Consider the following 11,462-nt stretch of genomic DNA (forward strand, 5'->3'; position numbering starts at 1 on the left):
TCAACTGAAGAATAAACAGGGAAGAAAAGACGAGTTTAATCATTTCCCAATTAAGACACTTTCGAAGGTGTTTTGTGGGCATGTGTCTGCTACAATACTCAAAATTTCCTTTTAATTAATGCAGAGATAGAGGTTACTAGTCTATCTTTATCTTTGTTGGATTTTAATGAATTTCTATTTCTTCGTATTTTTCAACTGTGAAGATTTTAATTGCTTTTATTTATGCGTATTTAATTAATACACATTCAGTTTACTGTTTATGGACTTTTAAACCTGTCGAGTTGGATTTTTCTTTCATTTTGTGGGTAACATTTATTTGCTTATGGTGAAAATTGACGGTAGCAAAAGGACAAACTGCAATTAAGGGCCACATATGCGACACAGTTTGTACATCTATCTATGATTTCTGTTCATTTTTTTGCTTTTGTATTTGTCGACTGAATGCCTCTGTGGAAATTGTTCTTGCTTTGTCATTTACCCTGTGCGCAGTTGTGCGATGGGGTTTGCACTGATGCATGCCTGCATTTATTATATGCTCGCCCAGGTGTGTGCATGGCTGCAGATAAAGAGTGGTGCAGGACGGCTTCCCCGGAGGAATCCATTATATGTCAGTGCTGTTATGTCATGTCATGTCACTGCCCTTACTTACCAGCACAATGCAGTACTGGCATGGGCATTTTGCATTTGTAAAGAAAGATTATGTACATTTTTTTTCTTTCAACATGCTTTTACCCTATTTTGTGTAAGCATGCATGCATGTGCGGTTATATCTGCGGTTGTACTGTGCATGTGTTGGTCGTGCACCCTCGCAGACTTCAGTGCAGCCTGCTGATTGTGCTGGCTGCTCACAGTTTGGTTTGCTGGAAATGTGCCAACAACTGGCCCCCATTGTACCGACTCTGAAAAGAATTCAAGACCTCTCTTCACACACACACACACACACACACACACACACACACACACACACACACACACACACACACACACACACACACACACACACACACACACACACACACACACACACACACACACACCCCCGTCTATCAAACCACATGGCAAAAGTCATACGATTAGCCTATAACATGATGAATATTTACATACATTGCTGATCCTGTTAAGGTTAATCTCATTTCCATTCAGCTCCCTTTGTGCCTCAGTGAACTGAACGTGCCCGTACAGTCGCACCTGAATTTAAAAGTTTGCGATTCATTTGAGACTTGACAGCTTATTAATGAGGGTTGTGGCATCCTGGTGTGTCTGTGAGTTATAAAGCTCGGGTGTCCTGATTCAAGTCATTGTGTGATTCCTCCTCGCTTTTCCTTCTGCTCTTAAAAAAAAAAAAAGAAAAAATGCTTCACCGAAATAGAAGCTGAGGAGTGCTGTGTCATCATGCATTGAATGTGTGCAGAAAGTAAGGGGAGTTTCCATAACTATTTTGTTATAGAACAATTCTCTTATTGTTTGTTAAGCATCATAATGTCTGAGCCTCTATCAGTGTTAGATGTGTTAGAGGAAGTTATCAACCATATCAAAGTTTTACAAAAAAAACAAACAACAATCTGAATCCTCAAAGCTATGGTTGAAACAACAGCAAAAAAAAAATATTCTTCAAGATTCAGACACAACTATGAGACCTAAGGGGGGGTAAAACACAGAAAATATGATGTAATAAAGTCAACAAATAAAAGTCATTAGGAGGTAGGTCAGGCAATGCCTCACCACGATAACAGCAGGAAATCTGCTGAGAGATGAACCAACTCACACCTTCATTTCAAACACAACCATAAACAATGCAAACAATTTAATATATGTAGTCATTTCATTTGTGCATTGTACATGAATCTGTTATTTGATTCTCTCAGTATTTTCACCAATTTACCAGTAGTTCGTAGTGTTATTCATGACGGCAATCAGATACAATCCTCATTGTATTTTGTATTTCGAATTTGCTCCCACACGTTTGTGCCCATTTTTATTTTTATACGAGCAAACCTTTAGTAGATCAGGCCCATCTTGTTATCCAAGTGCCGAATTGTACCTCTCTTCACGGATATATTGTATTTATTGCTGTGAGCACCAACAATGACAATTTCTCTCCCAATGTTCCAGCATCAAAGCCAAAATCTTGAACACTGATTAAAATAAATGCACCCTCTGCAGGTGGGTAAATCCACAAAAATGATGTTCCCCCATGATTATTTTGTTTCGGCTGTACTCGTGCAAAAAAAAAAGCACAAATGGGAAATCTTTTCAAGCTGCAAAAATTGTCCATGAATTTCATCCTCGAGCTGAAGTAGCTTCAATTCTTGGAAAAAAAACAATGGTGCTGCGAAGCTGAGAGTCAGCTGGATGGGGATGGGTTGGGTTGATGGATCATACACAAGTAATCTTAAATCTGAAGGGTTTGAATATCATGAAAAGCCAAAAACAAAGATTTTTTTTAAGTAAATGTAAAAAAAAAAAAAAGAAAAAAAAGAAATCCTAGATAATATGATGATGCCACATGTAGTTGTTTCAAGCCAAATTTGAATCTGTTTTGAAAGAAAAGAAAAGAAAAGAAAATGCTGTCACGACGGATTCACTGATGGTAAAGATCTACTGCTGCTTTTTCCTGGGTGTGATCTTCCTCACATATTTGCAGAGTGATACACCTTCACAATAGAAAGTGTAGTTTTTACCAAATATAATAAGCGCAAGATGCCATCACATGACAATTGAACAACAATGATAATAGTAGCATGTGCAAGAAATACCAGTTTGTTCAACTTAAATATTTACCTCACGACACATGAACTAGTAAAGTTCTGGATCATCTGAATCTGCTGTCTTTCCAGTGAGACCTCTGACTTTGCTTCGTGTACTCATAGGACTCATAGGATCCTGTGCAATGTAAACCCTGGGCTCATGATCCCTGATTCAGGTGGAAGATTGGAATCATAATGCGGGAACTGAAAGCCCAACGCCGACCCACTTCAACCTGCCTCAATCTGATTGCATTACCAGGTCCTCTCCTGGTAAAGGAGCTGACTGAGTGTGACTTACATGAATTGCTGACACGCTGTTTCCAATTTGGACATTTGTACACAGAGTTGTTTGTTTTTTTAACAGCTATGTGCACCGCAAATTAAATGTTCCCCATTTTTCATCTCTTGACGTGACGTCCAGAGGAATAATTTCAACATAATATTTCCCAACTGATTTTTTAAAGGCAGACCTACCTGGTCGGATTGCAATTATGTGTATGAGATGTCAGAAGAGTACTCATCTCATGGAGTTAATGGTAATTATAGCCAAAGCATTAAAAAATAGTGGAGTATAAAGTGATTTGACTGGCAGAGCAACACAATACCAGCTAAAAAAAAAAAACCACACACACAAAAAAAAAAACAAGTGCACAACAGAATCTAAGTAATTCTATGCTGAAGATGTAAAGTACAAGGACAAAGTTGATAGGGAGAAACAGTAAATAAACCAGATTAAAAGCTTATTAAACACTCATAATTATGACAATAATTAAAAGATAAAAAGGATAATAAGGGAAGGAAACTTTGCCTATCCAGTCAGATCACTTGCTTGTAACATTAAAATTGGTGAAAGAAACGTGCAGATTACTCCTGAAAGAAACGTAGCAAATGGAGCTGGAACCATCTTTTGTTTTCAAAATCGCGTATCGGTCTGTTCCTCCTTTTGGTACTTCAGGCTAAGTATTGTGGGGGATCCCAGTACAAAGTCCAGTAAAAAGTACTCAAGTTGTAATGACTTGCTTTGGTGACCCCGGTAGGGATAAAAAAAAAAAAAAGGGAGCGAGGTCAATCATCATCGCCATCGATTTCCTAAGTTACCGTAGAAACTTGGAAATACTGTATAACTCGGACGGGCGCATTCTCTTGAATAAAAACGCGGCACGCACCGATTTTCCTGTTCACGCCACAAATTCGATGTTGTCAGATCCCCTCAGGAAGTGGTTTGAGATGAAAGTGCTTTGGTGCCTGTTCACACTTGTCTCCAGGAATCGTCACAAGTGATCAGATCACATGTTAACGGCAGGTGTGAACGGGCCCTCGGGAGTTGGACGTTTCTAATTTTCCATTCAACTCATGAACGTCGGGGAAATGATTAAGCAAAAAAACACACAGTGGAGCGTGGACTTGACAGCTTTTAAAAGACCCTCGACTATTGAAAATGTTTAGAAGATGGAACAACAAAAAGGAGACGAAGGGACTGAATGATGAAAAGACGACATGTTTTAACACAAGACGTAGTTTTGATGGTGTTTTTTTTTTCTCCCTCAAATCTTAGAAGTGGAGTGTTACTTGCTCCCTCTGTCTGTGCTTGCTTCTTCTATCTTTAAATTTTCACTTTATTTCACTTCTCCTCTGACTTTCCATTTTTGTAACCCCCCCCCCTACTCCTTCAAGCCCCGCCAGCGCCCTCATATTCAGCCTCTATCTCTGCCCGCACCCCTTCTTCGCTCCCTCCTCCCCTCCATACACTAACCCCCACCTCCTCTCCCTCTCCTCGCCCTCCCACTCCCGCTCGCTTTTTCCCCTGGCAGGCTGGTGATTGACACTTACAAATTACCCGGCGGCAGTGGCATTGTGTGTGACCCCTCTCTCTCATCTCCAGCCCGCCGCCGTTTTGTCATCTAATTACTGTGAATCCCCGGCCTGCTCCCCACTGCTGCATTTTTAATATGCCTCCCCACCCCCCTCCTCCCCTCTCCCTGCTCCTTGTCCTTCTTTCTCTCTCTCTCTCTCTTTCTCTCTCTCTCCCCTGGTCTCTCGCATTCTCACAATCCCCTCCGTCCGTTCACCTGCAGCCTACTTTACCTGCTCCTCCATCCAGCACAACCATCGTCTCCATATCCTCCTTGTGCGCCCTCTTCGAGTGTTTTCCCTCCACCACCTCCATTATAATGCCATCACCTCTCTCTGCTCTCCTCCTCCTCCTCCTCTTTGTGGAGTGTCACTCCATCCCACACGATCCCACCGATCCACGTCAATTTCTCTTGTTTGCATTTCACTTTTCATTCCTATCATTAAGGTGTTTGGTAAACACGTTGTCGAGTTCACGTGATCGATATGTGCTAATAAATGCACAGTGGGTTTCTCCGCCATTACGCGATGACACACTCGATGATTGTACCTTCCTGTCTTAACACATACTCACCTCTTAAATCCTATCATTTATTTTAATTGTATAGAGTTGCGTTGATAAACTAAACTGTATTTAATTACACGTAGTTTGCAAAACATCCACTTTTTTTTTTTTATACTTTCTTGTTCATATCAGAAACATAACGCTAATTCATCTAAGAACAATGTAAGTTTCTAATTGGTTTTCATGAGTTTTTTCCAATGCTAACTATTTAATTAGCGCCTCTAAATTGTACAATAATAACAATGAAATCCACAAAGATTTGCTTCATTATAAAAGAAAATATTGGATTCAAAGTTGTTGGAAATTGCACCGCACACAAAACACTCCATGCGCTGTATACATGTCGGTAGAGGTGTGTTCCGTCATGCAAGGACAAGGATAAAGGCTGCTCCAAGTTGTAAAGATTCCAGCATGACAAGGTGCAAATGTTCAGACACATTACACCTGCAGCCGCCGTCTCTTACGCCGAGGCCTCGCCTCGACTTTCTACCTGCTCCTTTTTTATGTGTGTGCGCTCGCATGTGTGTTGTCCACGGCTCAGCTGCCCACAGCCACACTGAGCTCCCCCGCCGATCCCCATCTTCCAGCTAGAAATCAGCGGAGCATGGCAGACTGCTGCTACAGCACCGGCTGCAGATGAAGGGAGGGGAGGAAGGAAAGGCAGCGGGAGAAAGAGCAGGAGGAGATGAAGACAAACAGAAAAGAGAAGCACGGGAGGCTTTGGAAGGTTGCACTCATTTACTGTGTGTGGGTTTTTTTTTTTTTTTTTTTTTTTTTTTTTTTTGGGTGTGTGTGTTTTGGCTGCTCAGCTCTGCAGATCAGAAAGTTTTATTTAGAGTACATGACAGATGCTTGGCAGTGTGGCTGAAGCAGGCGAGGAGAGGCAGCCGGGGCCGGTGCAGGGGCCGACCTGCCCCCGCCACCTTCTGATGTAGCTCCGGGGCGTGTCAGGATTTAGCATGGCCTCATTACCTTGTCATGAGTTTGGAGAAATATGGGCCTCCTGAGAGAGAGGCTCAGGGACGTGGACTGATGAAAACAGAAAAGGAAAGGGGAGTTGACGGCAGACGCGTGGAAAACCCAGAAAGAGATGGGAGGGAGGGAGGAGGTTGGGATGGATGAGGGGCAAAAAAAGAAAGGAGGAATAACGAGAGAGGTAAGAAAAAGTAAGGTAATTGAGAGAGAAGGGGAGGAGAGATGTTGGCAGATGTGGAAAAATAGAGGGACAGCAGGGAGGGATGGAGTATGGTGGGGAGTGGCGAAACTAATGGTCCTGCCTGGAGAGATAGTAGTCAATCAATCATCTTTAAACAAAAGCAGCAGGCCCAGGAGAATATTTAAGAAGTGCTTATTTAATTAAAAGTCCCTTTGCTCATATTTATGAGCCATCCTTCTTTCAAATATTAACCTTCCAGGTCCGAAGAAGCTTTTGACAGCACTCTGAGCTGGCTGGCCTGGATCACAACAGAGCCGGACGCACAGAAGAAATACAGTATGCACACTTTCAGTTTTACACTATTCACTGGTATATGCTTTTATTCTTTTTTTTTTTAACCGATTAATTTCACACCAGTGGTGAAAGAAACAAATCGTCTAGAAAAGGAACAGGAATGACAACAACCCTGTGCCTTTTTCATTCAGCTGTCCTTCACCACTGAGTCGGAGAGAATGCTTATGGTTCAATCTAGTGTTTATTCAATTATTCAAAAATCAAGTCTGACGCATAAACTTATCATAAACCTTCTATACTTACATATTATCTATGGAGAGCTTTGCCTTCAGGTGAAATATCACACTGTGATGAAATGTTAAGTTTCACAGTTTTAATTCCTAAGGAGCTACAAGTCTTTTTGTCTTCGTTCTCATTCATCAGTTTCGTTTTGCACTTGAAATGTCATGTGACATTTAAAGTATTTCAACCGTCTGAGCAAAGGTATGAAAACTGAGGGAAGCCATGAACAATCACATTTAAAAAGTTGCGATAAACAAAAGTCTGTCTTTGTGTGATAAATAATTTTAAGAATTCTACTTAAAGCGTTGTACTTCAAGTGGATGACGCTTTAGAGGAAAACATCTAAGAGTGAAGATTTAAAGGAGCTGAAGCCTACAATCCCCATTATGCAACCGGCAGTGTGTTGATTGGAAACCCATCTTTCTCGTGTCTTAACACCACATTTGCAAATACATTACAGACAGCTATACTATGCATTTCTCCCAAGTGTTTTTTTTTTTTTGTTCAATTTTCCCATTATGATCTTGTGGCTTGTTTTATTGCATATCTGTCTAAATACATTAACATTTAAGTAGTATGTATTGTTGCTGTTGCATTAATCATAACTACTTTGTTTCCAGCTGCACTATAGATGTTATGCAGTGAACTTACATTTTATATTCAGTTTAAATCTGCACATCTACTGCAAGCTCGTGAATTAACATTATTGTTTGTTTTCTAATGTACTCATATTGTTTTTTCTACGTAAATGTCAGTATATTATGAAAAATGCCTAAAAAGCCTAGAAGTCTTCAGCATTTTTGTTGTCTGACCAACATTCCAAAACCCAGAGGAGAAAAAAACAAAACATCTTTTCACATTTGAGTAGCAGCTTGAGTGTTTTATGAATTATAAAAGGATACTGAAACAATTGATGCAGCGAAGGCCAAAGAGATTAAATGACATTTCACAAATGCTGCAGCCTTCAAAGATTATACAGAAGCTTCAAACATTCTTAACAATAAATGCTGATTTCATAATAACTTCAGTTACAATGTGGTCAGTTTATACAACGTTAAATGATGTGAGGAAGGTCTAAGGTCAGTTTTCTATTAATGGGAATGTTTGCATATGTTTAGAATGTTGCACATTTGTACATTTTCTTGCTTTTGCGCAGAATACGACAGAGCTTTGTTTTGTTTTGAGAGGAAATCCCCCAGAGGCTGCTGTGCTCACAGACAGACGAAGCAGCATTGCTTCTAATATGCCCACAAAAATGTCATAGAAAGAAAGTGCTGCTTCAGATTCAGGCATTATTAGATTTATCCAAGCTATTATTGCTGCTTTTAATCCCAGTTATATCCTGAAACTGAAAAATCCGCCACTTATCGATTGTTACTATTATTTTGAGGTTTGTGTTTTATTGTTTTGATTAAAACAAAAGTAACCGACTTATTATTAAAGCTGGATTTTGTAAAGCAGACGAGTTATTCAAAACACTATTTTAGATTTTTGATTCATTTATTTGCCCGGGACGACTTGGAAAGACAGTGACTGTTCTGTTGTTGTATTTCGATTTTCCGTACAGAAGAAGCAGTTGTTATTTCAGTATTTTTAAATAATTTTTGTACCATTGATTGTCAAATTGATATCATCTCAGTGATAATAAGGCATGTTGAGTTAAAACTGTGAAGCCTGTCTGCATTTGGGAGATTTTTGTTATATACCTGAACATTATAGACCTATATATTATATATCATTACAATTGTTAATATTCCTGTCGTGAACTGATAACTATTTAATGTGACATCTATCTGATGTTGTTCGTGCAGGAAAGAACTGTTCGACAAATTAGGATGTCGTATGATACTCTGAATGAAGGTTTCTACAAACCAAAACATCAGCAACAATTACATTTATGTAGCTTCGCAAGAGTAGCTGGTGAGATATTGTTATTGACTCAATCACTGTTCTTTTTACAACCTTTAATTCTGGTAGGGAAGTTTGATGATTCAGAAGATGGGGTCATCTCGCCATGCTATGAGAACCCCTGTCCTAATAGCATATATATATGTTTTTTTTTCTACATGTAATAGATGTAAAAGGGTTATTATTTTCACATGTAATAGATAAATAATCTGGAGCTTTTAAGTAATATCTAAAACTGCATGTCAAAGGAAGTATTGAAGAAAAATAACGAGAAGCTAAATGAAGGGTTAATTTGACTGTTTGCTGCATGTCATTGAAAAGAAAATTCCCAAAGTTTGCCCCCTTATGCGCATGTTAAGACATCACTCTGTTGTATTCTCTGAACATCTCCTCTATGTTCTCACTTGTGGCTGCGCAGTTTGCACATCCATTACGCCTAAGCGTGGCCTCATGCTTCATCTCCCCGTCTGCCTCTCTGCAGCTGGCATTCGGAGCTGACATGAAGCGGAGGGGCGGATTTCTTCTTGGTGTTCTCACATGTTCACACGCATCTTCAGACTGCGGGGACTATCAACACTTCACAGGGTTCTCAGTTTCTAATGAGAATGAGATCACAGGTAATGTTCACTTAGGACCTTCAAAAACACTTCACTTCACATAACTGTTTCATGAACCCATTGCTCACTGTGTGGAATCACCTCACTGTGTTCAAGCACCCATCTGAAAGGCTTCTTCATTACATTTGGATTCCCCTTCCTGGAAATTATGTGTGTACATGCTATCAACGGCCAAAAGCTGCAAAAAATAAACGACCCCAAAACAAAACAACTACACACAGGTGGAGTGAGGACGATGAAGCGGCAGACAAGTGAGGAGTCACAATGCCTGTCATTCTTTGGCATAAAGCAAAATAGAGGGGAACAGTTATCACATGGCTTGGCACTCGACAAGCTGGATTCAAACACATAACACCAATTTAAAACAAACAACATACAAACAAAAACACGCAAAAAACGAGGTTTGAAGAGATTAAAGTTTTCTTCTTTTTATTTTTATTTTTAGAGGTTATAACAAAAATAAACAAGCGGAGGGCAAAGGTGTGAATAATTTTTTGTTAAAACACGCGTGTCATGACTGCATTTCTAAGTGTAATTGAGATTAATTAATATATGAAAATCATCTCAAGAGAAAACTTTCACTGAAACAACAGTTGGAGCCTACCTCAATAAAGACGGTTCTACTTTTCCCATTAGCCATTAATGACTCCATCAGGGTGCATTCTGGACAAGTTTCCAGTCCTCATATGTATTAAAAGGTAAATAGAGAGATAGACAATTGTACACATGAACCTGCTCTCACATCTACGAGCAATTCTGAGTGACCAGTGAGCCTGAAAACCGGTTATATAATTAGGGGGAACATTAAAAGTCCTCATAGAAAGGTAGGACTTGAACTGGGGATGTTCTTGCTGTGAAGTAAGAGTACAAACCTCGACACCACCATGCGACTTTATCCCAGGTGAGGTGAAACTCATCATAGCAGTTTGCCATATACAAATAAAATGCACCTAACAGTCATTGTTTCATCGGTGTGTTGACTTATATAAGGGATGAAATCGCTTTTTTCTTTATGTTTTTTGGATTTTCTCATTATTGTTACTTTCTTTACCAGTGAGACATTGCGGTGATAGTCTTGTTACAAAAGTCAGCATGTAATGTTTTTTTCTGTTGTGACAGAAGTAAAGGAAGAAAAAAAAACATCTGCCTTATCTTGTCTTAGGTTTGCAAAGCAACTTCTTACTGGAGGTAAGTTTTACCTCCGGCACACATTTTCAATACTTAACAATGCATAGTTTTGTGTCTTCAATGTACTTTCAATACAGATTTTTGCATTTTCAATTGACACAAGTCCTTTCAATGCATATATTATATTTCTTTCTATGGTGCAGAAAGGAGCAGGAGTGTGACACTTCACGGCATTGCAACATCTTACTGAACATACAGCTGAAAAAAGTCTAACTTCTATAAATGTATATGGTATAACACATATCAAAAGTATTAAATTGAGATAATAGGAATTTAACAGACGGAGGGGGTTAAGAATAGACTGACTACCACTACATTTTAAGTGGAACCAAAAAAAAGAAAAGAAAAATCAAATTAACAGCATTCAGATATCAGAGAACAATATTAAAACAGAAAAGAAAAAAAAAAGGAATGTGGCTAATTTGATATTGTACTGCAATAAGCGTACAGCAAATAATTTCAAATGTGATTTGCGCAGGTTTATGATTGAGATCTCCATTATAAGAGAGATGAAATTACAATTCATTAAAAAGTTAATGAGAGGTCTTTACGAGACGGAGAGTTTGGGAAACTAACTTCAACTCCACAGTGTGTGATCTGCTGGAAACTTTTGTAGAACCACCATGAACTACAGCACACTACGAATCTCAAACTTTTTAATAATTTCATATTTCTCTATATACTGTAAGTTAGTTTGATGGAGGAGTTGAGTCGTTCACTATTAGTGCTGCTCGAGAAACATTTTGAGGTCGATCTTCTCTCTGATATTAAAAATCTGTTGTTTTCTTACTTGATCAAGGTCTTATATGCTGTATTTTGCTTTTATCACCTGAGTAGGTGGTGAAATAAATAAA

The sequence above is a fragment of the Lipophrys pholis genome (assembly GCF_963383615.2).
Source record: "Lipophrys pholis genome assembly, chromosome: 12".
NCBI lineage: Eukaryota > Metazoa > Chordata > Actinopteri > Blenniiformes > Blenniidae > Lipophrys > Lipophrys pholis.